Here is a 6,341-nt window from a genome sequence, read left to right on the forward strand (position 1 = left end):
CGTGTAACGCTCCTTTTCCTGTTTTAAAAAAAATAATCTTTATTCTCACAAGTAGGCTTACATTAACACTGCAATGAAGTTGCTGTGAAAATCCCCTAGTCGCCACATTCCGGCCCCTGTTCGGGTACACAGAGAGAACATTCAGAATGTCCAATTCACCTAACAGCCCGTCTTTTGGGACTTGTGGGAGGAACCCCGAGCACCCGGAGGAAACTCATGCAGACACGGGGAGAACGTGCAGACTCTGCACAGAGAGTGATCCAAGCCGGGAATCGAACCTGCGACCCTGGTGCTAAGAACCACTGCGCTACCGTGATGCCCTCATATGCCAACATACTGCGTTTGTCGTATGCTAGCATACGCAGACCCGCATAAAATAGGCACAGGTACACAGACAAACACACACTCACGCACACAGTAATAACCATCGTGCAGATTCACACACGCGTACAAACAGACTCACAAGCAAATATATTATTTGCAAGAGAAGCAGAATCACAAAAGGACCTGAAACACAGATGTAACCATCAAAATATACATTAGCACACGTTGTCGAATACATTCGTGCAGAAACAATGACATCCACTGTCATACACATTAACACAAATATATAGACACACAAACACGCACATTAACGGCCGACGTGGACGCACAAACACATAGTGTCGAGTGCCCTTTCTGAGGGTCGGTGAAGACTCAAAGGACCGAATGGCCTCTTTCTGCATTGGAGGGACTCTATGTTCTATGTTCAAGAACTCTAAAACGCATAGTAGCATACAAGGGGGCATAAACACATTTAAAAACATAAGCATATAACTCTATCAACACATTAATATACCCATGAATGCACTCACAGAGATACACATACACACACGTGCATTCACACATTGATAGATAGATGGCGCACAAAGAAACGTATTACTACATATATTATCAGGCATGAACACATAAGCACACATTAACACAACTATTAGTAAATAAACAAAGGCTGTAAGCCAAAAATAACTCATTCGTATATACACATTGACAGAATCACAAAATATACAGACAATCACAGATGAAAACACATTGGCACATCAACACTCACATTAATATTCAAACACACATTGGGAGAGACAAACAGATAAAGGCAAATCACGAGTTACTTAAGCACAAAAAGAAACGACAAGATGACAGTTTATTTCTAATGTAACTGTTTGAATGGGCATACCAATCAAAACATATCCCCATTACATAACGATCCCACAAGCGCACTGAATCAATTCTGACTGAGAAACTGGCTTCAGTAAACGACGTGACAAATGTTTCCATCACAAATAAACAAATAAGATGGGACTCACGTCCGAGTTGTTGCGGCAACATTCACAGTTTCGAAATAAGAAGCTGAATGAACGTCCCTCAGTATCAGTCATAATAATCTCCAATTATACCAAATTGTTCCAAAACAAACTGAAATTAAACAAAAGCGGCCGTGTTTTGCGACACGGACTGTTTGAGCAACGTAAAGGACGAACAGCTGTGGAGATTGATACAGAGATCGGTTTCTGAGTATCACGAATTTAACAGTAGATATGCAATGAAAAGTAGATTACTAAAATTACTTCAGAAAGATAAAGGATAATATTTATATATATTTTGAAAGATATCCTGAATGAAAATGCAATTTAATAATTTTTCCTCGGCTATATCCCCTTAGATTCTATAGACAGCATCCGGATTGAAGACGATCAGGATGATAATGGCAACATCTGGACAACCGCTTCCACATTCATCGCCCTGTTCTTCCTGAGCATGTCCTACAGCGCTGCAGTCACTCTGGTGAAGGTGAGAGCATTCGATCCACTCACACTTTAGCTGACAGAAGCAGTTTGAAAAGTCACTGAACTTTTCTTTGATAAAATATTAATGTCCCAGATCACAAACATCTGCTTCATTGTTTTTTTTCTGTTTTTACAGATCAAGTGATCGGCTGAATTTTGCATGTCGTATTTATTGATTTGGATGTCGTAGATTTTCGCCAGCTGTTTATCAACATCTCTGTTACAAAATCATGAAATGCCCCCTGGTGACGTTACAAGATTTTTCTGTTTGAAAAATACGAAATAATATGGACGTATTGTAATTTTCGATTATAATTGTCCTGTAGCTTGATTTCCATTTGTAAATAAGTAACGTTTTTAATTTCTTATTCTCAATTATTGCCTTCCCTATATTTTGAGCTCCTGTTCCCTCTTTCTGATGTCTGTTGTACATACATTTGGCAGCTCAGAGCTGATGTGTTCTCTTCTCAATGTCACGCTCAATCGTTAAATTGCCCCTTGTTAACTTGAAAATTAACATTTCTGTTAATTTTTCTTTGAATTTTTCAATAAATCCTGAATGAAAAATGAACCAGATGTGACTTTTCTGAACTCCTTTCTCCAAAGTTCCCTGACGACTGACCATTTCCCTTATTTCAGTGTTTCGCTCTTTCCCAGACAAATATTTCCCCTGTTGTGAAAGAGTCACTGCGTCACCGAGCGACCCTACCTCTTTATGGTGAACCCCAGAGACAGAATGATTGCAGAGCGAGGAGAATCGAGTTGATTTCAGTCATACTCTGGTCAGTCACAGTCACATGTCAGGTAATTCGGAACAGCGGGGGCTCTGCTTCATAAGAGAGCGACACAAGGTGGTGAATGGGAGAAGAAACGTTTCCTTCACACTGTCTCATAAAACACTTCCAGGGTCGCTGCAGCACAGGGTAACACTCTCCATGTTGGCCGAATAAATAATCCCAAGGCAGATATTCCACAGGCTATATATAACGCAGACAGAACAGAGGGTGTAAATCATTGGGAGAGCACTAAAGGCTGGGAAGTATATTGTACACAACATATAATCGAGCACGAATTTCCAAATATTACCTGAGTTTGGCGCCTACAAGATACACCAGAGAACAGAAACGGTGGAAGTTCCTAGATACTAGAGTTCGTCAGACACAACAGATAAGCAGAAGGCATGGGAATAGATACCGGAGAATATAGCCGATCCATATTCAAGCTCGAAATTTCCTTTGAAGCATACAAATAGACACTTTATCGCCCTGTTCTCGTACATACGCAAACAGCACTTTCTGGTTAAAACAAAATGACTGACTGCTTCAAGCTTTACATTTTGTCCCATTTAAAACTGACACTGTGTCCATTTTAGAGGATGCATTGATCGATAATAACCTCCATTCCCTCTGATACCATCGCCCTGAACTCATTGAGTATCAGCCAGGCATCTCCCTGCGCCAGTCTGCCTGATACTCTCCCGCTGAACACAGTGACCATCACCCAGGGATAAGACCATAAGACCACAAGACATAGGAACAGAATTCGGCCACTCGGCCCATCGAGTTTCCTCCGCCATTCAATCATGGCTGATGTTTTCTCATCCCCATTCTCCCACCTCCCTCCCTGCTCCATTCACTCTGCTACCACCCCCTTGAACTCATTGACCATCACCCCAGGGACCCTCTCTCCCTGCTCCATTCCCTCTGACACCATCCCCCTGAACTCACTGAACATCACCCCAGGGATCCTCTCTCCCTGCTCCATTCCCTCTGATACCATCCGCCTGAACTCACTGAATATCACCCCAGGGATCCTCCCTCCCCGCACCATTCCCTCTTATACCACCCGTGAACTCAATGAACTCACTGAGCATTACCGCAGGGATCCTGTCGTCCTGCTCTATTCCATCTAATTCCAACCCCCTGCACTCATTCCAGGGAATCTATCTTGCTGCCCTACTTCCTCAGATCGAAATAAATAAAAGTCCCCGAGGATCATAGGCTGCTTTGCCCTTTTGTGAGAGAGAGCTGACCGGTGGTGATTTTACCTGAGAGTCACTGCACCTCAGCCGAGGGGCAAGGTTGAGAAGGCGTTGCTTTGATTTAACACATCAGCCGGTGCAGGAATTAAACTCACGCCGTCTGCTTCACGACCAGCCAGCCAGCCAACTGAACTGTTGACTCCCTCACTCTAATACTATATCTGTGAACTTACTGGGCGCCATTCCAGGGATGCTCTCTGCCTGCTCAATTCCCTCCGATTCCATCTCCAGAAATTAACAGAAAATCCATGGGATCTGTCTTGTTTACATCTGCTCACTGACCGTTGGGGACATTTACTCAATGGACAGGCTAGCGACCTTAGAGGACCAGAGTCAGAGGCTGCAGCTGCCCAGCGGGGACGAAATTTGTCACCTCGAGGTTAAGAACCTTCTCTGCAAGGAGGCTACAACATAACCACGGACCTCGAGATGCACAATGTTAGAGGAAATACTGTAGGCGTGTAACCTGAGAGGGGGAACTCCGGGGACCTGTATCGACAACTATTAGAAAGGATACACTCCCCACTGAACGAAACACGGGACAAATGTGACAAAGAACTATGGATGGAAATAGGGTGGGGAATCTGGAGCGAACCCCTGAACAGGGCCAACTCCACCTCCGCTTGCGCAAGGCTAAGACTCGTGCAAATGAACGTGGTGCACAGGGTGCACCTGACAAGGAATAGAAAGTATAGTTTCTTCCTGGAGGTGGAGGACAAATGTGAATGGTGCCAGGGAGGCCCGGGCAACCACACCCACATGTTCTGGGCCTGACCCAGACTTGACGGGTTTTGGACAGCCTTCATCGAGGCAATGTCCAACGTTATGGGGGTGAGCGTGGACAAGTGCCTGGGGAATGGAAGTCTTCGGGCCAAGGGACCAGCCAGAACTATTCCAGGACCGTTACGAGGTCAACACCCAAAAGAGCGAGGGGAAGAGGGGAGAGCAAACGAGACAGCAGGGATCAGATAGGGAGGAGTGTTGGGGGAGGCCGGGGAGAGAGGCTGGAGCATGGATAATAGGGGGCCTAGAGTAAGACCACAAAGGACAGAACCCCCAAAGAAACACCGAAAACGGGACGGAGAGGGGTGTGGTGGCGATGGAAACGGGGTAATTGACAAAGTGAGGGAGGGGAGGGCGAAGGGGAAAGAGCTGCATATATTTAAATAGGTGACATTCACCTACCTGTAAGATATGCGATCGAATAAATTATATAAAAACAACGAAAACGTGGGGGTGGTCAAGGAGTGGATGGGGGACGGTGGAAAGTTCGTGTATACTGCACCCGATTCACATATCCTTGTCTATTGTATAGTGTATGAAATCAAAAGTAACAACTGCAATAAAAATATATATTTAAAATCGTTTACATCTGTCATTGAACGTGCAATGTAGTTTGGTCGACCACTGTTTCCCTGCTATTTCATGTTAGTTCTGAATGCTGGAATACAACATTTGTGTTGTAAACAGTTTAATGTTTCTGTCTCTATATTATAAAGTTTATTTTGTTCAGGACCGTGAATTATTGTGGCTTTATAATCTTAGTAAGTGTGATTTTATACTTTATCTACTTTGAAACATAGTAATGGTCCTTAACTTGATCATGAAGCATCGGTTTAACCGGTTCATCTCAGTACTGCACAGTAACTGTGAGTACTAACTGTGCAGTTAACTTGAGATTAACCTAAAGTAACTGGTGAAAATGGCGAAAGGAAAAACGAGCAACTTCTTCAGCTCATTTCGGAACTTGGTCTGGGCTACTGCATAGATGAAGGTGTTGATGCTTGAACTGAGTAACTGAAGCATGGTGGTCGTTTCTTGAAAGATGAAGTGTGGGTCATTGAAATCCAGACCGGTGAAGTAGGCGTCACCTGTAACCCGAACGTATAGGAAATGTCCAACATATGTGACCCATAGGGGGAGGGAGCTGAGCGAGATGGCGAAGAGCAGGACAATCGACTTCTTGCGATTGGCAATTTCTGGATCTCCGTCACTCTCGGAGCCCTTGAGCCTCCTGCGTGCTCTGCTGGCTTCTACAATGTGTCTTACAGTCAGGGCGTTGAGCAGCAGAATGAAGAAGAACAGGAGAAAGGGGGTTAATATGCGGTCGAGCCAGTCATAGGCTTGCCACGATGGGATAGTGTGATAGCTGGATTTAATATCACAGAATCAGGGCACCCCGTCCAATATGTACAGGGGCTGGTAGGTGAAATAAAAAGGGACGTTCTTGATGTAGCTCAGGGTAATGACTATTCCTATGACCAGCAGTGAGGTTTTCCCGGTGCAGTATTTGGTCTTCAGCCTCTGACAGCAGATGGATACAAAACGGTCGAAGGTGAAGGCCACGGTCAGCCAGACTGAATCATCGCGGGCCGCATACACGAGCACGGTGCTGACAGCGCATCCGGGGGTGATCGATATGACCCTGTACCTAAAGTAAATGCCACCAATCCGGTTGAGGATAACAGCGGTGACCATGA

This window comes from Scyliorhinus torazame, chromosome 5, assembly GCF_047496885.1.
Source record: "Scyliorhinus torazame isolate Kashiwa2021f chromosome 5, sScyTor2.1, whole genome shotgun sequence".
Lineage (NCBI taxonomy): Eukaryota > Metazoa > Chordata > Chondrichthyes > Carcharhiniformes > Scyliorhinidae > Scyliorhinus > Scyliorhinus torazame.